Raw genomic sequence first — 24,482 nt, 5'->3', positions numbered from 1 at the left:
ATTATTATGTGACATTGTTAGACCAAATATATTATTGGTGGCATCCCACTGAACAAAAAACTTGGTCGATTATGATGACCTCCCATTATTGCCCATCTGAACTCACAGGAACGCTCCTGGCCCTTAGTACTGAATTCCTCTCCTTATCATCTCTACCATACCCTACTCACATGTCCTCATTTGGAAAAGGGTGAGGGTTTCCTGCATATTCCCTGTACCAATGCACCCCGATCTCAATCTACATAACTGACGGACTCATAAAATCACTCAACGTCATTACCTTTACCTTGACCAAAAATTTAAAGCCCTTGTATTACAAATTACTGCCCACAGAAGCGTTCACACCAGAATCTCCCACTTCCTTCATTCCACCTCTGTATTGCTTATGACCTTCTTACTTCTTGTGCTTTTCATTTTTTTCTCCAGGTCCCAATACCCCCAAAAGGTATCTCTCTCTTCTACTCCATCCTGAAGGATGACTAAGCATACTCTCAGATTACACCACTCCAGAAATGGGAGCTGGAGCTGAGTAAAACCTTCTTGGCATCAATGTGGCATAAAGCGTTGAAAGCTACTAACAGGGCCTCTCATTTCTCCAGCCATTGGGAACTTTATTTAAAGACAGTACATAGCTGGTACCTCACACCTTTCAAACTTGCACATATATATCCTAACTGCTCTTCCACCTGTTGGAGACAATGTGGCGACAAAGGCACTCTAGCCAACATCTTATGGTCTTGTAAGTCCCTAAGATCTTATTTGTTCTCATGTCTGACATAGTAGACCAACAGGTAGATCCTAAGCCTGCCCTTGCATTACTGCATATTGGGATAGAGACCTTTCCACCTATATTTAGGTCTATATTGGCCACTTATTGCTGGCAGCTAAGCTCATTTTGTCAGATTGTGGCGTACCACTACCCCACCTAATATTGCTAACACGATTCTAGACCTAAACCTCCCATGTGTCATGGAGAGACTGCTAGCCCAAAAAAACAAAACAAAGGTACCATTTCTCAGTACTGTGTTCCTCGTGGCTTTCCCATCCCAAATGTACTGTAAATTGATGCTGATTGACTGTCCTCTTAGCTACATTGCTCCCTTTTGATTCTCAGTACCTTCCTTATACACAGGCTTCCATTCCAGTCCACCCAATGTTCCCTCTCCCTCCCTATCCCCCCCCCCCCCTTCCTTCATCCTCCTCTATGCCTCTACTTCCCCTTACCCCCTTAGTTGAAGTTTTACCATAGTGATTCTCAATTGTTTCCAAATAAGATTTAAGTTAGTTTATTGTTTTCCATGATGAGACTCTGTCTTTGCAAAATGTGAAATGTGTTACTATGTCACACTGTGTCATCAATGAGACCATATGACTATTCGCTCTATATATGGCTTATATCCTGTAAAACCTCTAATAAAGATATATTTAACATAGAATAAAACAAAACATTATCAGTAGACCTACCATCTAATTAGCACAGGCTTTTTGGTGTTATGTTTCCACCTTGATAAAATGGTATCAATTCCATTTTTACTGGCCGGGGCTATAAAGACATTAGCCAAGTGGCCCACCTCCTTACACAACTTGATTCCAAGTCAGGAAAACTACATGACTATGCCAGACAATGAATTTGCATTACATCTCGTAGAATGTGTTCAAAGACAGACTGAATAAAAATGCATTGAAACTTGACAAGCTGATCTAACAATTCAATTACCAATAACAAGGCAAGCCGTAAAGTCACGATTAAATATTAAATATACCAAAACTGACATAAAGTAAGGCTATACTCAATGAATGAACAACCATAGACATCTTTACACTTTGCTAACTTACTTGCCTTGCTTTGGATGCCCTCTTCAAGTCGTCTGATCTGCCAGCCCTTTCCGCCATGTAGGGGAATATTTTGTATAATATAGGCAATATCCCCCGAAGCCTGCAGTAAAAACTGTCAGAGTTTAAAGCTCTTGATGATACAGCTGCTATGAAAGTGTATTCTTTCGTATCTCCTCCTTGTCTACAACTGAGCCTCTTGCATAGTGTATGGCCTCAGCTGTTCCTGCCCTGGTCTCTTTGTTGTCTGCTTATAGCTGCATCTATCTATCTGCTTGTCTCAGGTCCCTCTGCCTCTGTGTCTGGCTCACTTGCTGATTTTCTCTGGGTTCCCCCTTGCCTGAGCTCTCGCTGCTGTTTTCCACCCACATACACATTGCAATAAGACTCTTTCTCTGTATGTCAGAGTCTGTGTAGGTGGACTGGGGGAAGGGACCGAATCAAAGCCATCTATCTTAGCAATGCAGAATGAAAAACTGACCATCCTATATTCATTTCTGTATTATGATGAACAAAACATGATAGGTTTGTCTGTAGCTGCCAGATTCCTGCCTTAAGCTGGATACACACCATACAATTTCCTGTAGATTGATTTCCTTCAGATTTACCAAAACCATATAATATAAGGTCAAACCTTAAGAGTTTCAATTTGTATGCAATCAGGCAGGCCCTTGCACTACATGGTTTGGTAAATCTAAAGGAAATCAGACAACAAAAGTTGTATAGTGTGTATGGGGTCTGAGTCACAAGAACCAATATTAATCCTATGCACTGTTGTTTTTTTTATAACTCCAGCATTTAAAAAAATTGGGCATCAAATAGAGGGATAGATATAATACAGGTGTCCTAAATCGGTGACTGAGAATTGACAGCAATTGAAATCTTGTAGTCGTGTAATTGATCCCTAAACCTAAAACGTTGCAATTCTATACCAAGCTACATAGTGCTTATTACTACAATTTAGCTTACTGTATTCATTGCAAGAGAGCTTCATCTGCTCAAGCTGCTGTCATTGTTTTCTTATATTGTATAGTAATATATATTTTAAATGTAATGTAGTGTATTCTAACGACGCGTACACAGGGTCGGATTTTGGTACCGGCTGCTCACTGTGTTCATTCAGGAAAGGAACACATTTACTAGCCCCAGCTCTCTGTCCTGAAATGTCACCCCTGTGTGCAGTTGCCAATGGGAGGGAAAAGAGGGAAGTCTGCAGCGATACCATCCTGTCCAAATTGTTTGGGCTTTACATACATTTTAAAGTCTTCACTTCAAGTATGATTTATAAGACAAACAATCTACCGTGAACTTTTCCCTGTCTATATTGTGCAGCAATGGATGTTACAAAGAGAGAACAGGCATACACATCTTAGACACATGACTAGCTGCTGTTCCTTCCTCGTTCCCAACTTATTCATACTGCAATTGCAGGAGAAATCACACAGTAATTGCTCATTGTCAATGCTTGTTTCATCTTGCAAAAATTTCAAAGGAACATTTGGAAGGGAGAGTGGTGAGGTATGGGCTTTGCATACTATCTTGAATTTGTAGGGCACCAGTGCTCAGCTTAATTTGATTTGTATGTTTAAAAAGACCTGTATATACTGTATACAAAATGCACTTAAATGTTATAGTGGCTTCGTATTTAGTTTCTTGAGTAATTAATTATGGTGAAGTCTAAACATGAAAATGATATGTGATGTATGTTTATACCCAGCAATAAGAACTCTTGGTTTCTCCTATTGAAAAAGCTGCCTGGTGTTTAAAGAGCTCAAAAGCTCAAGCTAAAATGTACCCAGGTAAATGAACCAGAGCAGGAACTCATCCATCTCTGCTTGTACATGTAAGTTATTAAAAGATAAGTGCAGACTTGGAAAAAAAAACATCCTTTATACTCACCTATGTAGATGCAGAATCAATGCGATGCTGTGTTGTCCCCCGCCACCTCTACACTGAGAACTGAGCAATCAAAGTACACTGACTGCTTAGTTCTTGGGTCCGCTCTGAGCACAGAGTGGTGACTGTCAGTTATTGAATCTCTGCTCTACCTCTCCAGTGTGGACAGGGGGGGGGGGTGAGTGTCTGGCTCAAGCCCCCATTGGCACGCCTGTGACCTACAGGAGGAGTATGGTCAAAAGAGGTTAGCCCCTGTACACACGGTCAGAGATTCCGACAGAATGTGTCCTATCGGACCGTTTTGTCGGATATTCCGACTGTGTATGGTCTCCATTGGACTGTTTCCGTCTGAATATCCGACGGACCAACTTTACCAACTTGCCGGTCAAATTTTCCGACAAAATGCTCCGATTGTACATACTCCGATCATGTGTAGCCTACTCCGACGAACAAAAGTGCCACGCATGCTCAGATCAAATTCCTAGACCAAAGCTATTGGCTACTAGCCTGAACGTAGTCCCGTTGTAACGACCAACTTTTCCAACTTGCCGGTCAAATTTTCCGACAAAATGCTCCGATTGTACATACTCCGATCATGTGTAGCCTACTCCGACGGACAAAAGTGCCACGCATGCTCAGATCAAATTCCTAGACCAAAGCTATTGGCTACTAGCCTGAACGTAGTCCTGTCGTAACGAAATAACGTCATCACGTTATGTACAATTGGATTTTCCGACAACTTTGTCCGACCGTGTGTATGCAACATCACTTCCGGACCTCTTCCGGAATTAATCTGTCGGAATTACTCTGACGGATTTGGTTGTCGGAATCTCCGACCGTGTGTACAAGGGCTTTGAGGGAGTACTGTGATCTCTGCGAGAGACAATACAAATCTGCAAGGCTGCATTTACACCTGAGCTTCACATTTTTGAGAGTTTTTTCAGGTGTTTTTTCAGGCATTAGTATGGGTGTTTTTTTTTTTTACAGCGTTTGAGCTTTGGTGGGGTTTTCTTAGCTAATAGAAAAGAAAATGTATTTGCTCCATCCTTTGTTGCTAAGTTTTTAGGCTTTTCATCCACTTTTATTTATTTATTATTTATTTATTGATTTTTTAACTTTTTTCATAAAGGGTTAGGCCCCTTTCACACTGGGGCGGTGCGGGCGTCGGCGGTAAAGCGCCGGTATTTTTAGCGGCGCTTTACCGTCGTTTTAGCGGCGGTCTGCGGGCGCTAGCGGGGTGGTTTTAACCCCCGCTAGTGGCCGAAAAAGGGTTAAAACCGCCCGCAAAGCGCCGCTGCAGCAGCGCTTTGCCGGCGGTATCGCCGCGCTGTCCCATTGATTTCAATGGGTAGGAGCGGTTTAGGAGCGGTGAATACACTGCTCCTTCACACTGGAGTGAAAGGGGCCGGTTTTTTTCAGGCGCTACACAGGCGCTATTTTTAGTGCTGTAACGCCTGAAAACCGCCCCAGTGTGAAAGGGGCCTTAGGGCAGGGGTAGGAAAAGTTTTTGAGCACAGCGTGCCGAAAATAGTTTTAAAAGAAACTGAGCGTGCCGATTTTATAGCAAACACATGTCAACTTTACACTCTCAATCACAAAAATGATTTTTTATAAAGTAAATGCTGTAAACTACTTTAGTAGTGAGAAATTAAGCACTCTCAAGCCTCAGACCAGCCCAATTCCAGCAACTCCACACCTCAGATCACTGTCCCCCCTGCAAATTAGTTTCACCACTGTACCCCCTGCTCATCTGTCCCACCACTGTACCCCCCCGCTCATCTGTCCCACCACTGTACCCCCCCGCACATCTGCCCCACCACTGTACTACCCTGCACATCTGCCCCACCACTGTACCCCCTGCTCATCTGTCCCACCACTGTACCCCCTGCTCATCTGTCCCACCACTGTACCCCCCCCCCCGCACATCTGCCCCACCACTGTACTACCCTGCTCATCTGCCCCACCACTGTACTACCCTGCACATCTGCCCCACCACTGTAACCCCCTGCACATCTGTCCCACCACTGTAACCCCCTGCACATCTCCTCCATCACTGTAACCCCCTTCACATCTGCCCCACTACTGTACATCTGCCCCACCATTGTAACCCCCTGCTCATCTGCCCCACCAATACACCTCCTTTCACAGGTTCTAAACTTAAAAGGTTTTTTACCCAAAAGGAGAAATTCCACTTGTTTGCATCGCAAGGCTTCACTGCTGGTTTCCCTTGTTTAAGATCCTGGCACCTGCACCCAAAGCCGCTTTAAGAATCAGCTTGGGTGAGGACATTGCTGGATCCTTGGACAGGAAAGTGTCCTTATATTAAAAGTCAGCAGCTACAGTATTTGTAGCTGCTGACTTTTAATTTGTGGGGGGAGCCTGGAGCTCCTCTTTATTGATTTCTATGCATTAGGGTAAAAAAAAAAACACAATCTGTTCTAGCCCCCCCCCCCCCCCCCCCCCTCAGAGTATCCTCTCCTTGTCCTGGCTGCAGCCCTGCTCTCCTCTCTTCCTGGTCTCACAGGAGACACTGAGACTAGTGGGAGCCATTGCCTCCTGCTGCTGCCAGTCATGCTGCTGTCAGTCAAACTACTGTGAGGATGAAGCGTGGGCATGGTTTAGCAGCGCTGTGTGTGTGTGTATGGCACATAGTCCAGAGCAGGAGCGTGCCCTCATTGGTGCCCCCATAGAATAGGACTTGTTAAGGAGGCACTGGGAAGAAGAAGGAGTGGACAGCTCCAGCAGGGGAGCGCCAATAAGGACTTTCTTCCTGACAAAGGTTCTGTTAGTTGGAGTACTGTGATCTCTGTGAGGGGCAATACAAATGTGCAAGGCGGCTGCATGTACACCTGAGCTTCGCATTTTTTAGAGTTTTTTCAGGCATTAGTATAGGTGTTTTTGAGTGTGTTTTTTTACAGCATTTGAGCTTTGGTGGGTTTTTTTTCAGTTACCAGAAAAAACTAAAAATTTGTTCCATCCTTTGTTGAAGTTTTTTAGGCTTTTCTTCAACTTTTATTTATTATTTATTTATTATTATTTATTGATTTTTTTACTTTTGTTGTAAGGGGTTAGGGCAGGGACAGGCAAATTTTTGAGTACAGTGTGGCAAAAATTGTTTTCAAAGAAATTGAGCTGAGATTGAGAATTTATAACAAACAAATGTCAACTTCACACTCTCAATCACAAAACTGATTTTTTATAAAGTAAATGCTGTAAACTACTTTATTAGTGAGAAATTAACATCCTGCACTCACGCCTCAGATCAGCCCCAATTCCTGCAACTCCACACTTTAGATCACTATCCCCCCTGCTCATCTGTCCCACCACTGTACTACCCTGCTCATCTGCCCCACTACTGTAGCCCCCTGCACATCTGCCCCACCACTGTATCTCCTGCTCATCCTCCCAACCAATACACCTCCTTTCACATCTGCCCCACTGCTCTACCACCTGCTTTTCTGCCCCAACACTGAACCCCCCTGCTCATCTGCTCCACCCCTGTATCCCCCCTCCTCACTTTCCCCACCAATGTACTCCCTTTCGCATCTGCCCCACCGATGTAACCCCCCACACATCAGCCCCGCCAATGTTCCCCTTTTCTCATCTGCCCCACCGCTTTACTTCCGTGCACATCTGCTCCACCACTGAACCATCTTCTCATCTGTCCTAACACGGAACGTATCTGCTCATCTGCCCCACCACTGTATCCCTCTTTCTCATATGCTCCACGACTGTACCTCCTGCACTTCTGTCCCACCTCTGTAACCCCCTGTTCATGTGTTCCACTGATGTGCCTCCTTTCTCCTCTGCCCCAACACTGAACCCTCCCCCCACTCATCTTTCCAAGCACTGTAACCCCCTTCTCATCTGGCCCAACATTGAACAGTCCTGCTCATCTGCCCCATCACTATACCCCCCGCTTTTCTCTCCCACTGCTGAACCCCCTTCTCATCCCTCCCACCACTGTATCTCCTGCACATCTGCCCCACTACTGTACCCTCTTGCTCTTCTGTTCCACCAATGTAACCCCCCTGCTCATTTGCCCCATCAATGTACAACTTATCTCATCTGCCCCACCACTGTACCTCCCTGCACATCTGCTTCACCGCCGTATCCCCATGCTCTTCTGTCTCACTGCTGAACCACCTTCTCATCTATCCTAACACTGAACCCATCTGCTCATCTGCCGCACCACTCTAACCCACTTTGTCATCTGCCTCACCAGTGTATCTTCTGCACATCTGCCCCACCACTGTTCCCCCTGCCATCTGCCCCACAATACACCTCCTTTCACATCTGCCCCACTGCTCTACCCCCCCATTTTATGCTCCAACACTGAACCCCCCTGCTCATCTGGCCCAACACTGTACCCCTCTGCTCATCTGGCCCGACACTGTACCCCCCTGCTCATCTGGCCCAACACTGTACCCCCTTCTCATCTGGTCCAACACTGTTCCCCCCTTCTCATCTGGCTCAACACTGTACCCCCTCCTGCTCATCTGGCCCAACACTGAACCCCCCTGCTCATCTGCCCCAACACTGTACCCCCCTGCTCATCTGGCCCGACACTGTACCTCCCTGCTCATCTGGCCCAACACTGTACTCCCTGCTCATCTGGCCCAACAATGTACCCCCCTGCTCATCTGGCCCAACACTGAACCCCCCTGCTCATCTGGCCCAACACTGAACCCCCCTGCTCATCTGGCCCATCACTATATCCCTCTGCTCATCTGGCCCTCTGTTGATCCTCCTTCTCATCTCTTCCACCACTGTACCTCCCTGCACGTCTGCCCCACCTCTGTACCCTCCTGCTCTTCTGTTCCACCTCTGAACCCCTCCTGCTCATTTTCTCCACTGCTGTACCCTCCTGCTTATCTGCTCCACCGCTATACCCTCTTCACATCTATGATATGCGTGGCATGCTGAGTGGTGAAAGTAAGCAGAGAACACATCAATCTGTCCTGGCACACTCATCCTGCTGATCCACTTCTCGCATCCAGCCCACGTTCTTGTATGTGATGTATGTGATGTATGTGATGTCGCATACAAGCATATGAAATGGATGTGCAATGATGACCTCAGATCAGGGGCATTTTCTGAAAGCAGTGTGCCTGTGTGCAGGATCATAAGTTGGTCCCCTGCAGCTGAGAAAAAGTGGTTGGGGTGATTTTCATTGTGCTGAATACTGGCTATGGCATAACCACTTCAGCCCCAGAAGATTATACCCCCTTCCTGACCAGAGCACTTTTTGTGATTCAGCACTGCGTCACTTTAACTGTCAATGGCGTGGTTGTGCGACATTGCACCCAAATTAAATTGACTTCCTTTTTTTCCCACAAATAGAGCTTTCTTTTAGTGGTATTTGATCACCTCTGCGGTTTTTATTTTTTGCACTATAAACAAAAAATGAGCGACAATTTTGAAAAAAACCCATTCATTATTTTTTTACTTTTTGCTATAAATAAACAAAAAATATATTAAAAAAAAAAAATTTCCTCAGTTTAGGCCAATATGTATTCTTGTACATATTTTTGGTGAGAAAAATCACAATAAGCATATATTGATTGGTTTGCGCAAAAGTTATAGCTTCTACAAAATAGGGGATAGATTTATAGCATTTCTATTATATATACATAGTTACATAGTTAGTAAGGTTGAATAAAGACACCAGCCCATCTAGTTCAACCTGAGTGAGTGTCTACAATTGTCCCTATCCCTGTACATTGCACACTCACATCAGTCCCTACCCTCAAGGAGCCCACAATCCAAGGTCCCCATTCATATACTAGGGCCAATTTTGTACAGAAGCCAATTAACCTACCTGCATGTCTTTGGAGTGTGGGAGGAAGCTGGAGTACCCGGTGGAAACCCACGCAGGCACGGGGAGAACACGCAAACTCTGGGCAGATAGTATTTGTGGTTGGGATTTGAACCAGCAGACCCTTTTTACTGCTAGGCGAGAGTGCTAACCACTACACCATTGTGCTGCCATTTTTTTTTACTAATAATGGTGGTGATCTGCAATTTTTATCATGACTGCGACATTATGGCGGACACATCGGACAATTTTGACACATGTTTGGGACCATTGGCATTAATACAGTGATCAGTGCAATTAAAAATGCATTGATTATTGTAAAAATGTCACTGGCAGTGAATGGGTTAACACTAGGGGGCAGTTCAGGAGGTTAAGTGTGTCCTAGTTTGTGTTCTAACTGAAGAGGGATGGGGACTGTGCAGGGAAGATAGAAGATGGCTGTTCATACTCTGTATGAACAGACGATCTGTCACTTCTCCCCTCAAAGAACTGGAAACTGTGTGTTTGCACACACACAGTTCCGGGTTCTCTGTGTCTCAGCGGCGATCACGGGAGCCCGGCAGTGATCGAGACCCCCCTAGTGATCGACCCCCCTAGTGGCCACAGGGCGAAGCGACGTTACATAACCGTACCATTCTGCCACAGTACAACTGCAGTGGCTGGTCGGAATGTGGTTAAAGGGACACAGAGTGCCGGGGTTCAGTAGTAAGTGATGCAAAGGTTCAGAAAGAATTTCAACAAAGTTCCCAGAAGCTCAACAGTAATTCCACAAACTCTCATCTGATTGTGGTTTTCTCAATCACAGTGAAATCCCTTCTTTCTGAGATTGGTAGTGGCAACCAAGTGAGTCATCCTCCTCCAGATTGTGAATGGGGCTAGCAGTACTGTGATTGGCTTTAGTAGTGGCCAATTACAGTCCTCCTCCTCCTGGAAACAGGGAAGCCCCCCCCCCCAGCAGAACTGCACCCAATCTCTTCCCCATCACTAAAGCTGATAATCACAGCTACAGCAAAGTTAGAGAACCAAACAATGTTTCCTGTTCTTTTACAATGTGTGGGGGCACAGTGCCTCCCCCTCAGTGCAGGTGCGGCATAGGGAATTCTGAAAATGCATTCGTGTCTCACTGACATTTCCCTGCACTGCTCTGCTGATGGGGAGGGAGTCGAGTGCCGGAAAATGAGGCTTCTTGTGCCACTTGTGGCAACAGTGCCAGTGGTTGCCTACCCCTGGGTTGGGGGGTTAAAAGTTATGGATAGGGCTTAATTTTTTTTATTATTTATATATTTAATATTATTTCTATGACTCTTCTTCCTGACAAAGGTGCTGTTAGAGGGAGTACCATGATCTCTGCGAGGGGCAATAAAAAACTGCATTCACACCTGAGCGTCGCATCATTGAGTTTTTTCAGGCATTAGTACGGTGTTTGAGTGATTTTGTGTTTTTTTTTTATTCTTTATTTTATCAAAATCTATCATACACAAAGAAATAAAAACATTTTCCCTACTCAATAGGGATGAGCCGAACACCCCCTGGTTCAGTTCGCACACCAGAACTTTTGAACGGACCCCAAATTCGTACGAACCTTAGAACCCCATTGAAGTCTATGGGACTCGAACGTTCGAAATTAAAAGTGCTAATTTTAACGGCTAATATGCAAGATACTGTCCTAAAAAGGGTTTGGGGACCTGGCTCCTGCCCCAGGGGACATGGGTCAATGCAAAAAAAAGTTTTAAAAATGGCCATTTTGGCGGGAGCACTGATTTTAACCGGTTCCCGACCAGCGCACGCCGATGTACGTCGACAGAATGGCACGGGCAGGCATATTGGCGTACAGGTACGTCCAATCTTCAATGCCGCCCTGCCATCGGGAGCGCGCCGCCGGCGGCGCGCTCCCGCGCTGGTTGGGACCCCCGTGAGTCCAGTCGCGGTACCCGCGGACTCGATCGCCGCGGGCATACCCGCGATCGTCTCACGGGAAAGCTGAATGGAGGAAATGCTGTGTAAACAGCATTTCTCCATTCTGCCTAGCAACTAGTGACGCTGATCTTTGCTCCATGTGATTGGAGCAGAGATCAGTGTTCACTAAATGAAAGCCCAACCCCCCACAGTTAGTAACACACCCCTAGGAACACTTAACCCCTACACTGCCACCCACTGGTTAACCCCTTCACTGCCAGTGTCATTTACACAGGAATCACTGCATTTATACAGCAGTCAGGGCTGGACTTACCATTGGGCTTGACTGGGCTCAAGCCCATGGGCCCCACCCAATAGGGGGCCCCGTGTTCCCCACCGAGATACATAGCCGAGTGTGCTTGGCTTCGCTCACAGTCACACCCAGTCCTGCCCCATGATGGACATAATACAGGGACTGGGCCTGAATGTGAGCCCAGCAGAGTACACTCGGCTACTCTCGGCTTCGCTCGGGACTGCAAGAGGACCCGAGAGCCGCCGAGATGCACAGGACACTGTATCTCGGTGGCGCCATTTTTAAACTTCAAGACTGCAATGACAAGGCTGCAGATGACACTAGACAAGGTTGCAGATGGACACTGATAAGGCTGCATTGATGGACATTTAAATGAACTTCCCTCCTAAAAGTTTTTTTCCTTAAAATTCCCTCCTAAACTTGGGGTGCGTGTTATACGCCGATAAACACTCAAGCCCAGGGGCCCCCACCACCCTAAGTCCTGCCCTGATAGCAGTGATTACTGTATAAATGACAATGGTCCCAAAAATGTGTCAAAAATGTCCAATGGGTCCCCCACAATGTCGCAGTCACAATAAAAATCACTGATCGCCGCCATTACTAGTAAAAAAATAAATAATAAAAAATGATTAATAAAAATGCTATAAAACTATCCCTATTTTGTAAATGCTATAACTTTTGCGTAAACCAATCAATAATCGCTTATTGCGATTTTTGTTTACCAAAAATATGTAGAAGAATACGTATCGGCCTAAACTGAGGGAAAAAAAATGTTTTTTTATATATTTTTGGGGGATATTTATTATAACAAAAAGTAAAAAATAATGTGTTTTTTTCAAAATTGTCGCTCTATTTTTGTTTATAGTGCAAAAAATAAAAACCGCAGGGGTGATCAAATACCACCAAAAGAAAGCTCTATTTGTGGGAAAAAAAGGACGTCAATTTTGTTTGGGAGCCACGTCGCATGACCGCGCAATTGTCAGTTAAATCGACGCAGTGCCGAATCGCTAAAAGTGGTCTGGTCTTTGACCAGCAAAATGGTCCGGGCTGTAAGTGGTTAATGACGATTAAAGTGAAAAGAAAAAGTGAAATATTCCTTTAAATATCGTGCCTGGGGGGTGTCTGTAGTATGCCTGTGAAGTGGCACGTGTTTCCCATGTTTAGAACAGTCCCTGCACAAAATGACATTTAACGGAAATAACGTCATTTAAAACTGCTTGCGGTTTTAATGTTATATCTGGTTCCTGCAATATGGTTGAAAATCATTGAGAAAAATGGCATGGGTAGCCCTCCCTGCCCATTACCAGCCTCTTTGGGTCTTGTACGCATATTAAGGGGAACCCCGTACCCATATTAAAAAAAGGAAATACGTGTTGCCCCCAGGCCCTATATACTCTGAACAGCAAGACAGGGACTGTGTAGGTTTGTTGTGTTACGTTGAATCTGTTTGTAATTTTCAACTGGTACATTTTTAAAGTGTAGCTCCAGTCAAAAAAACTATTTTTAAGCTTTTTGGAAAACATAGGGAAGGGTTATCACCCCTGTATAATTTGATTTGCCGTCCGTCTTTTTTCATCTTACTTGCTGTTGTCTCCTTCCGTTTGCAAGTAGGAGATGTTTGTAAGTTGGATGTTGCCTGCCCTATATGCTCTGCAGAAATGGCGGAACAAGGTGTTGGTTTTGCCACAACATTGTAAGCCCTCAAAGTGACTCTTGGTGGGCGCTGGAGCGCCCTGCTGTGAACGATTATATCAAGAATTGTAATTACATCCCATTGTTGAACAGTGGTAGAAAAATTGACCTTTGGTGGTTGTGGTGATGGGGCCACAACACTATAAGTCCTCACAGTTACTCTGGGTGGGCACAGGAACGGGCCCTCCTGTGAAATATTATATCAAGAATTGTAATTACATGTCCCTGTTAAACAGGGGCAGAAAAATTGGGCCTTAGGCACTGGTGCTGGTGCCACGACACTGCAACCTCTCCCATATACTCTAGTTTTAGTGCAGGAATTAGCCCTGCTGCAAAGCATTGCATCAAAAATTGTAATTAAACACCCCTCTTAAACAGGGGCAGAAAAATTGGGCCTTAGGCACTGGTGCTGGTGCCACCACACTGCAACCTCTCCCATATACTCTAGTTTTAGTGCAGGAATTAGCCCTGCTGCAAAGCATTGCATCAAAAATTGTAATTAAACGCCCCTGTTAAACAGGGGCAGAAAAATTGGGCCTTAGGCACTGATGCTGGTGCCACGACACTGCAACCTCTCCCATATACTCTAGTTTTAGTGCAGGAATTAGCCCTGCTGCAAAGCATTGCATCAAAAATTGTAATTAAACGCCCCTGTTAAACAGGGGCAGAAAAATTGGGCCTTAGGCACTGATGCTGGTGCCACGACACTGCAACCTCTCCCATATACTCTAGTTTTAGTGCAGGAATTAGCCCTGCTGCAAAGAATTGCATCAAAAATTGTAATTAAACGCCCCTGTTAAACAGGGGCAGAAAAATTGGGCTGATGGCATCACCCAGAACCAGAAATGTTCTTCCAACATATCAGCGGAGGAGGAAGAGGATAGACAATCAACATAACAGGACAGTCACTCAGCATAGGCAGTCTTGAAGGGATGTGATATTTCAAAAAAAATTATTCGGTTACATCAGCTTCAGGTGCTTGGTAGCTGTGGGTGATCCAAGACTGATTCATCTTGATAACCTCCCAGTCTCTGGGAACGCGTTGCACAGACCTTTCTGCAAGGCCTCCCGGAGATGTCTCATCCTCTGCTCAGCCTCTGGATCAAGGAGAGTGGCCAGCCAGTAATGGTCCCTCTCCTTGATCCGAAGAATACGAGGATCCTTTCGCAGGCTTTGCAGGATCAGGGAGGCCATGCAGCGTAGGTTAGCTGAAGCATTCAGTCCGGAGTCCTCTGGGTCACTAAGGACAACATGATCCGCAGCTACCTCCTCCCAGCCACGTACAAGTCCACGGGATTCTGGGGACTGTAAATCATCCCTACAAGACTGCTGCTGCTGCTGCTGATGCGGAGTGCCAGCCTCCACCTCCATGATGACACAATCATCCTTCTCCTCCTCCTCCTCCTACTCCTCATCCTAGTCCTGTGTGATGGGTGGCACAGCAGGAACACTGTCTGGATAAAGGGGGCCTTGAGAGGCAAGGAAGTCCTCTGTTCTGCCTCAAGTACCCTGTCCATTATTCCACGCAGCGTATGCTCCAAGAGGTAGACAAGAGGTACAGTGTCACTGATGCATGCACTGTCACTGCTCCCCATCCTTGTGGCCTTCTCAAATGGTGACAGGACAGTGCATGCATCCCTGATCATGCCCCACTGGTGTGGTGAGAAAAAACCGAGCTCCCCTGACCCTGTCCTGGTGCCATAGTCGCACAGGTACTCATTGATGGCCCTCTGCTGCGTGTGCAGCCGCTGCAGCATGGCCAACGTTGAGTTCCACCTGGTGGGCGTGTCACATATAAGGCGGTTCTTGGGCAGGTTCAACTCCTTTTGGAGCTCAGCCAGCTGAGCACAGGCATTAAATGATCGGCGGAAATGCACACAGACTTTCCTGGCCTGCTTCAGGACATCCTGTAAGCCCGGGTACCTGCCCAAGAACCGCTGCACCACCAGGTTAAGGACGTGACCTACACAGGGCACATGGGTCAGTTGTCCCTGTCAGAAGGCGGAGAGGAGGTTGGTGCCATTGTCTCAAACCACCATTCGTGGCTTAAGCTGGCGTGGCGTCAACCACCTCTCGGCCTGCCCCTGCAGAGCTGACAAAACATCCGCCCCAATGTGGCTCCTGTCCCCCAAACAAACCAGCGCAAGCACGGCATGGCATCATTTTGCCTGCGTACTTGCGTAGCCCCTGGAACGCCTACGGAGCACCGCTGGTTCTGAGGACAGAGCACTGGAAGAGGCCATGGAGGAAGAAGAAGAGGAGGGGGTGGAGGAGAGAGGTGTGTTACAACCAATAGTAGCATTTTGGAGGCGTGGTGGCGGAACAATCTCCAACACTACTGCACCTTGTCCTGCATCCTTCCCAGCTGCCAGAAGAGTGACCCAATGTGCTGTGAAAGACAGGTAACGTCCCTGTCCATGCCTGCTGGACCATGAGTCAGCGGTAATATGCACCTTACCGCTGACCGCCCTGTCCAGCGAGGCAAGGACATTGCCTTCCACATGCCGGTAGAGAGCCGGAATCGCCTTCCGTGAGAAAAAGTGGCCTTTGGGGACCTGCCACTGAGGAACCGCACATTCAGTCTACCAACTGAAAAAGCAGCAGTTGAAGTGCTAGCAATTTAGCCAAGCTAGCATTCAACCGCTGGGCATGTGGATGGCTGGGAGTGAACTTCTTTCGCCGGTCCAGCAGCTGGGGCAGGGACATTTGCCTGCTATAATCGGACGTGGGTGTACTACTAGCAGAGTGCCCGGAAGCACTTGGCTGTGACACACCTAATTCTACACCTTCATTCCTCTCAGAGCAGGTTTCAGAGAGGACTGAAGATCTAGTGGGGTTGGAGATCCCAGCTGATGAGGAGCAAGGAGAGGTCCGCTTTGTTCTTTGGTGTGGGTCTTTGAGGTACGCTTGCCAACGAGCTGCATGGCAGGTTAACATGTGTCTGGTCAAGCATGTGGTGCCCAAGTGGCTGATGTTTTGGCCACACGAGATACGCTTGAGACATATGTTGCAAATAGCAGCGGTGCGATCTGATGCACTCGTCTCAAAAAAGGCCCACACCAAAGAACTTTTAGAATAACGCGCAGAGGCATCGCCCTGCACAGGCGGAGCTCTGCGGTGTGATTCAGTCGGTGTGCTGCCCCTAAACTGGCCCCCGGAGGGCATCCTGCCTCGTTGGACATGTGCCTCCTCCTCTCTCCTACCAGGCACCCACGTGGAGTCAGTGCCCTCATCATCCCCTCCCTCTTCATCGCTGGAGCAAACCTGGCAGTATGCTGCAGCTTGTGGAACATGACTGCCAGATTGCTGTCCTTCTTGAGCATCCCTTCTCTCTGCATTCACGCTAATGCCTTCCTCTAGCTGAGTATCATCATCAGAGCCTACAAAACACTGGGCATCCTCCTGGAGCATGTACCCAACACTGTGCTCAAAGAGTTCAGGAGACTCCTCAGGAGGACGCGGTGGGTCTAGGGAAGGAGTCACTGATAATGACATTGAGAGGAGGGAAGACGATGCATTGGCAGCTGCTTTGCTAGTACCCTGAGCCTGGGTGAGAGACGATGAGGAGGATGAAGAGGGCTTGTTCATCCACTCTACCAAGTCGTTGGCATGTTGCAGCTCAACATGTCCAGCTTCCGAAAAGAAGGACAAGCGTGTCCCATGGCCACGTGCTGATGATGACGATGCACCGCGTCCACGACCAGCACTGTTGTCTCTAGACACAGAGCCTGCTTGCCCTCTTTTATCGGCTCGCGCCTGTCTGCCTCTCCTTGCTGGCCTTCCAGACATGGTAATGGCCTGAAGGGAGTTGGGAAAAACAGCAATTGGGTAGTGTATATTGTGCTGGAGGCACACACAATTTCCACTAACTCCTGCAGATGGCAGATGGCTCAAATAGAGAAGAGCTATGTAGGTGGATATAGCGGTGTATACTGGGTTCAGAGCACGCAGACAGCACGCACAAGCTCCTACCGCTGACTGCAAACTCTATTTAAAACGAACAAGATAGCTTGCTATATAGGTGGATATAGCGGTGTATACTGGGTTCAGAGCACGCAGACAGCACGCACAAGCTCCTACCGCTGACTGCAAGCTCTATTTAAGACGAGCAAGATTATTTGCTATATAGCTTGATATAGCGGTGTATACTGGGTTCAGAGCACGCAGACAGCACGCACAAGCTCCTACTGCTGACTGCAAGCTCTAATTAAAACAAGCAAGATAGTTTGCTATATAGGTGGATATAGCGGTGTATACTGGGTTCAGAGCACGCAGACAGCACACACAAGCTCCTACCGCTGACTGCAAGCTCTATTTAAAACGAGCAAGATAGTTTGCTATATAGGTGGATATAGTGGTGTATACTGGGTTCAGAGCACGCAGACAGCACGCACAAGCTCCTAACACTGACTGCAAGCTCTATTATAAAAGATAGATATATCGCTAGCTATATAGGTGAATATAGCAGTGTATACTGCGGTCAGGCTGATAACGATCATCCTGCCTGTGGCCAATCATGGCTCTCCTCGCTGCCGGCGCTGTGATTGCCAGAGCATGCGGGGTCACAGTGCATGCTTGGCCAATCATGAGCATGAATCATGAGGCCAATCACGAACAGCCAATGTTCGACTCGAACATGAAGCTCATCCAATAGGAATATTATACATTAACAGGTTTTATTTCCAAACCCTTATCTACCCATACCCTCCTTCCTCCCAACCCTCCACCCCATTCTTAGACCCTTTTTTCGCCTCTTCTCTATGTAATCTTAATCTCACTATGTTTCTTTGTTAATTTAAACTTTTTCCACTTTTCCCATCTCTCAACCTCCCTGGCGGTATGATTCTGGATTTAGGTGCTGAAAGCGGTACAATTATTTTGCATGGAAATCTGGCGTTTTATTTTGTAGTCCTGTAATTCTTAGGAATAACTCTCTTAAATATGTTCAAACCAGAGTCTAGCAGACATCCCGGGTATGATAAAGTTTATAATATAATAAAGAATAATAAAAAATATTCAATAATGTAATCAAATCCTAAAACACTGAAAAAGGGACAGTTTTTGGTTGCTATGGACAATCTCCAAATTCCAGGCAGAAAAAACAGTATTTATAATATAAAAGTGCATGCAGGGCATTGCACAGACCACTAGGGACAAAGGGGGTGTGTAATTTTGTAATACAGCACTGTAATCTGTAATCTGTAAGATTACAGTACTGTGTGTGTTTTGCCTATTTTAACTTTTTGAATTTTCCGCCGTTCTCCGCTCCCGTGCGCCGTAACGTCGCAGAGAACGGAGCTCGGCGGCATTCGGCACTGTGAATCGAGCGGAGGACAGCTCGATCACACAGCGCGGCGGACATCGCTGGATCAAGGGGACAAGGTAAGTAAGTCTCACTGTGTCCTCCTCTGCATCCAGCGAAGCGATCCCGAGTCTGGCTCTGGGTTACCGCTCCTATCAGTAAATTCCTAACCCAAGCCAGACTCGGGATTACCGCTAGGGGGGTTAATGAATTCCTCTCTAGTATCCTTGTGGCTATGACTTAGGTATTCCATGTTATATATATATCTTCTATATTTATCAAACCACTCTCTAGTTTTTGGGCTCTCTACTTCCTTCCATTTCCTTGGTATCAAGCTTTTTGCAGCGTTCATCATATGTACAAACATTGAGTTTCTATATACTTTTGTCGGAATATCTACCCCATGAAATAGACATGTCTTTGGTTCCTCAGGTATATCTATATTAGTAATTTCCTTAAAGCGGAGTTCCACCCTAAAGTGGAACTTCCGCTCATCCGAACCCTCCACCCCTCCGGTGTCACATTTGACACCTTTCAGGGGGGAGGGTGGTGCAGATACCTGTCTAAGACCGGGCATAGACTCTTCCTGTCCCTATGCCTCTTCCTGTCCCGGCGCACCATCTGCTGGGACACAGACGGGTCCCAGAGACAGCGCGGACCATTCCCATTGCGCTGTGCGACTCACGCATGCGCAGTGGGGAACCAGGAAGTGAAACCGCAAAGCTTCACTTTCTGATTCCCTCACTGAAAATGGCGGCGGCAGCAGCCGAGAGCTGAGCGATCGAACGGCCTCGGTTGCCGACATCGCTGGACCCCAGGAAAGGTAAGTGTCCATTTATTAAAAGTCAGCAACTGTAGTATTTATAGCTATACGTGTCCCTTGTTTTTATCAAAAGGAACCTTGAATCCCCTGTTTTTAACAATGTTATACAATAAAAACCTGGATTTTTTTTTACTGTAAATGTGGTGTACTTCCTGGGGTTGGATGTTCTTACATCGTAAAACAATAGTGCCTTTATTACAGAAATTTTCTTAAAGCAGAGTTCCACCCATTTAAAAGTCAGCAGCTACAAAAAATGTAGCTGCTGACTTTTAATAATCAGACACTCACCTGTCCCACAGTCCAGCGATGTGGGTGCAGAAAGCCTCATTCCTCTCCCCCTCCTCTCAGAGGCGTCAGCATTCTAACTGTGGGCGCCCAGCTGTGGTATCACAGCCGGGCACGAATTGCGCACACCCGAGCCACACAGTGCGCTGTGAATTGCCAGGCAATCTTCTGGGACCTGTGACGTGTCCCATAAGATTTCAGGGAGGGAGGGGGGAGAGGTGATCCTCCTTCTGGCCCTGTGGAGTCAGGGGAGGAAGTGGCAGCTGTGTGGCTGTAAAAGCATGGTACCCGCTCCCCCTCCCCAGAAAAATGACATGCCAAATGTAGCATGTCAAAGGCTGACCTGCAAGTAAAGCCGAAGTTCCAATTTTGGATGAAAATCTTTTAAGATAAGGGAAGTGTGTCATAGTGAATTTACTAATTTAAATACTTTAAATACTTTAACATATATAAATACTGTATTTATTGGCGTATAATATGCACTTTTTTCACCTTGAAAATCGGGTGCAAATGGCATGTGCGTGTTATACACCAATACTGCAATTTTAGCTGCCTCAGAGGGAACATGGAGGGGGCCGGGACGAGCGCCGTCCGATTATATACAGTGAGAATCTCCTGTTTGCTTAGCAACTTCTGTAATAGGAAGTACCGTCTCCTGGGCCGCCATTGGACCACTGTTCTGTCTATCATAGGAGATTCTCACTGTATGTACTCTGTCCGCGCTCGTCTCATCCCCTTCCTGTCCCCTCTAGGCTGCAGATGGGCATCGATCAGGCTGCACTGATGGCAATGGTGATGCTGCTGCATTGATGGCAATGGTGAGGCTGCTGCATTGATGGCAATGGTGAGGTTCCTGCATTGATGCACTTGTGAAGCTGCTGCATTGATATGGACTGATGAGGCTGCATTGATAACACTTGTGAGGCTGCAGAGGGGCATTGATCAGGCTGCACTGATGGCAATGGTCAGGCTGTAGATGGGCATTGATCAGGCTGCACTGATGGCAATGGTGAGGCTGCAGATAGGCATTGATCAGGCTGTATTGATGGCAATGGTGAGGCTGCAGATGGGCACTGACCCTTATTTTGCTTCAAAGTTCCTTATTTAAAATTTAAGGTTTTTTTCCTTGAAACTAGAGACAATAAATATTTTCATCAAAATGTTTTCTATGTATTTTGTGTCAGGACATAATGTTCATCTGGGATCTTTATACTCTGAGTATTAGATTTTCTTCTTTGGCATGTACACTCTATAATGACTAGTGATGGACGAACTTCCGACGGGACGTTTCGCGAACGCGAAATGCGAACGGACCCAAACGTTCGCGAAACCGACCGTTCGCCGCGGGCCCCATTGACTTCAATGGGAGGCGAACTTTGCAAACCTTCATGTCGAATTTGCGGCCACGTGGTAATTATTAGGGGGTAAAACGTAGTCCCACCATCTGGACAATGACATAATACATGTATGAGGTGAATTTGGGATCGATAACTACAAGCATTTTTATTTTATTTGGGAAATTGTTCTAACAATTCAGGACTATGGAGCTAATGAAGGCAATGGAGGAGAGGGAAGGTCAGGGACCAGGGTAGGCAAAGAAGAGGGTGCAGGAGATGATCACCAGCAGCGTGACATACCGGAATGACACATGCACCGTGATAGAGGCATCTGACAGCAGCACCGTAATACAGAGCACTGACAGCAGCACCGTGACATACAGCGCTGACAGCAGCACCGTGACATACAGCGCTGACAGCAGCACCGTGACATACAGCGCTGACAGCAGCACCGTGACATACAGCGCTGACAGCAGCACCGTGACATACAGCGCTGACAGCAGCACCGTGACATACAGCGCTGACAGCAGCACCGTGACATACAGCGCTGACAGCAGCACCGTGACATACAGCGCTGACAGCAGCACCGTGACATACAGCGCTGACAGCAGCACCGTGACATACAGCACTGACAGCAGCACCGTAAGCAGCCCCAGGAGGAAGTCAGCACAGCACAGGGATGGTGTGATCCCCTCATAATAAGAACCCCCAGGAGGAAGTCAGCACAGCACAGGGATAGTGTGATCCCTTCATAATAAGAACCCCCAGGAGGAAGTCAGCACAGCACAGGGATATCATAAGCAGCCCCAGTAGAAATATGACACCGCTCAACCTCTTCAAAGAGGAGGGTAGGGGCATATAGTACGGTGTGCTTTTTTGGGTCAAGGAAGTGAGCCAAATGAATTAAGAAGGTCTGTGTGCTTGATTAAAAAAATAGTTTATAGACATATACATGGTCTACTGGTCACATGTGTTGAATTCCTCCGAGATCCATGCCTCATTCATTTTTAGAAATGTGAGGTAGTTAACACTGTGGTGAGCTAGGCGAGTACGCTTATCGGTCACAATCCCCCCTGCTGCGCTGAACGTCCTTTCGGACAGGACACTGGATGAGGGGCAAGCCAACAGTTCGATTGCAAATTGGGCAAGCTCTGGCCAGAGGTCAAGCCTGCCCACCCAGTAGTCTAGGGGTTCATCACTCCTCAGAGCGTCCACATCGGCCGTTAACCCAATGTAGTCGGACACCTGACGGTCTAGGCGTTCCCTGATGCTGGATCCGGATGACACCTGTCGATGGGTCGGCTGAAAGAATGACCTCATATCCGAAGTCACCAACACATCTTCAAACCGGCCTCTTCTTGCAGGCGCTGTTGGATTGGTACCCGCAAATCCTTCTCTGGGAGTGGGAATTGCTCCTCTGCCAGCGCACGCAAAAGCAGAATGCAGCATTTCTCGAAGCAAGGCCTGGAAGTGCTGCATTCTGACAGCCCTCTGCGACGGCGGTAACATTTCCGCCATTTTGTGTTTGTACCGGGGGTCTAAGTACGTTGCCACCCAGTACTGGTCCTTGACCCTCATGCTTTTTATACGGGGGTCCCTATTAAAACACTGGAGCATGAAGGCCCCCATTTGCACTAAAGTGGAAGCGGTGTGGTGGCCTGGCTCCTGCTCATCATCCAGGATAATGTCGTCCTCTTCATTCTCCTCTCCCCATCCTCGCACAACAGGGATCCCAGAAAGGTTTAAAGCATGCTCTTCTTGCTCCTGCTCATCCGCCCCGGCACCATCCTCCTCTGACTCCTCATCAGACTCCTGTTGTTGACTTGTCTCAGATAGAGTAGCCCCCCCTGGGAATTCATCCAGCATTGCGACTTCCTCATCTTCCCGCTCCTGCTCCTCCACAGCCTGATCAATGACACGACGCAATGCACGCTCCAGAAAGAAGGCATAAGGTACCATGTCACTGATGGCGCCATGGCTGCGACTGACCAGTTTGGTGATCTCCTCAAATGGCCGCAGAAGTCTGCATGTGTCGCGCATGAGCAGCCACTGGCGCGGTGAAAAAAAACCCAGCTCCCCAGAACCGTTTCTTTCGCAGAGTTCATACAGGTAGACGTTAACTGCACGTTTCTGCTGGAGCAGCCTATCAAGCATATAGAAGGTTGAGTTCCATCGCGTCGGGCAATCGCAAATAAGACGTCTGACCGGCAGATGGTGTCGCCGCTGAATGTCAGCAAGGCGAGCCATGGCCGTGTAAGATCTTCTGAAATGGGCCGAGATTTTCCTTGCCTGCCGCAAGATGTCCTGGACCCCAGGGTATTTGACAAGGAATCGCTGCACGACCAAGTTTAAGACGTGTGCCATGCACGGCACGTGCGTGATTTTGCCCTGTTTCAATGCGCTAAGCAGATTGGCACCGTTGTCACACACCACTTTACCAACTGTCAAATTGAGCGGTGTTAGCCACTCATCTGCCTGTGAACGCAAAGCTGAAAGGAGTGCCGGGCCAGTGTGGCTCTTTGCTTCCAGGCACAACAGACGCAGCACGGCATGGCAACGTCTCACCTGGCATGTGGAATAGGTTCTGGGGAGCTTGGGCGGTGCAGTGGAAGAGACGCTAGCAGCGGAAAAGGAGGAGGCAGCTGAGGAGGAGAGGGAGGAGGATGGAGTAGGAGGAGGAGAAGAAGAGTCAGGCCTGCATGCAATCCGTGGCGGTAAAACCAAATCTACACGGGTGCCACGGGTTACATGCTTGACGGCCGTCAGAAGGTTCACCCAGTGGGCAGTAAAACTGATATACCTTCCCTGCCCGTGTTTGCTAGACCACGTGTCTGTGGTCAGATGTATCTTGGCACCGACACTGTGTGCCAGAGATACATTCACTTGCCGCTGAACATGGCCATATAGCTCTGGGATGCCCTTCTCTGAGAAATACTTCCTTCCTGGGACCTTCCATTGTGGTGTTCCAATGGCCACAAATTTGCGAAAGGCCTCCGAGTCCACCAGTTTATATGGCAGTAGTTGGCGGGCTATGAGTTCTGACAAGCCAGCCGCCAACCGTTGGGCAAGAGGGTTATCCGGCATCATCATTTTTTTACGCTCAAACATTAGGCCCACGGAAGCCTGCCTTTTTGCAGAAAAATGTGAGCTTGGCGTGATGGAAGGTGGAGTGGAGGACAATTGTGAGGAGAGAGGAGAAGGAGAAGTAGAAGACGAGGCTGGACGGTGAGAGCCTGCAGTGTGGCTTTGTGTGTTCCGTTGCTCCCACTGGGCTCGGTGATGGCTGC

General features: G+C 47.4%; 2 protein-coding genes across 2 annotated transcripts in view; one reads left to right on the top strand and one right to left on the bottom strand.

Annotated features, from left to right (window-relative positions):
• The window catches only part of NAB2 (NGFI-A binding protein 2), an 87,398-nt gene extending 85,196 nt beyond the window's left edge, over window positions 1-2,202 (bottom strand). The window contains exon 1 of the mRNA XM_077483567.1: window positions 1,837-2,202. The gene's annotated coding sequence lies outside the window, so the exon portion shown is untranslated. The remainder of the gene's footprint in view (window positions 1-1,836) is intronic.
• The window catches only part of NEMP1 (nuclear envelope integral membrane protein 1), a 198,669-nt gene that overhangs the window by 4,515 nt on the left and 169,672 nt on the right, over window positions 1-24,482 (top strand). The gene's annotated exons all lie outside the window — the stretch shown is intronic.

The sequence above is a fragment of the Lithobates pipiens genome, unplaced genomic scaffold, assembly GCF_037356315.1.
Source record: "Lithobates pipiens isolate NorthernLeopardFrog02 unplaced genomic scaffold, aLitPip1_a1.2 Scaffold_16, whole genome shotgun sequence".
Lineage (NCBI taxonomy): Eukaryota > Metazoa > Chordata > Amphibia > Anura > Ranidae > Lithobates > Lithobates pipiens.
This window is presented reverse-complemented; position numbering and strand designations above follow the sequence as displayed.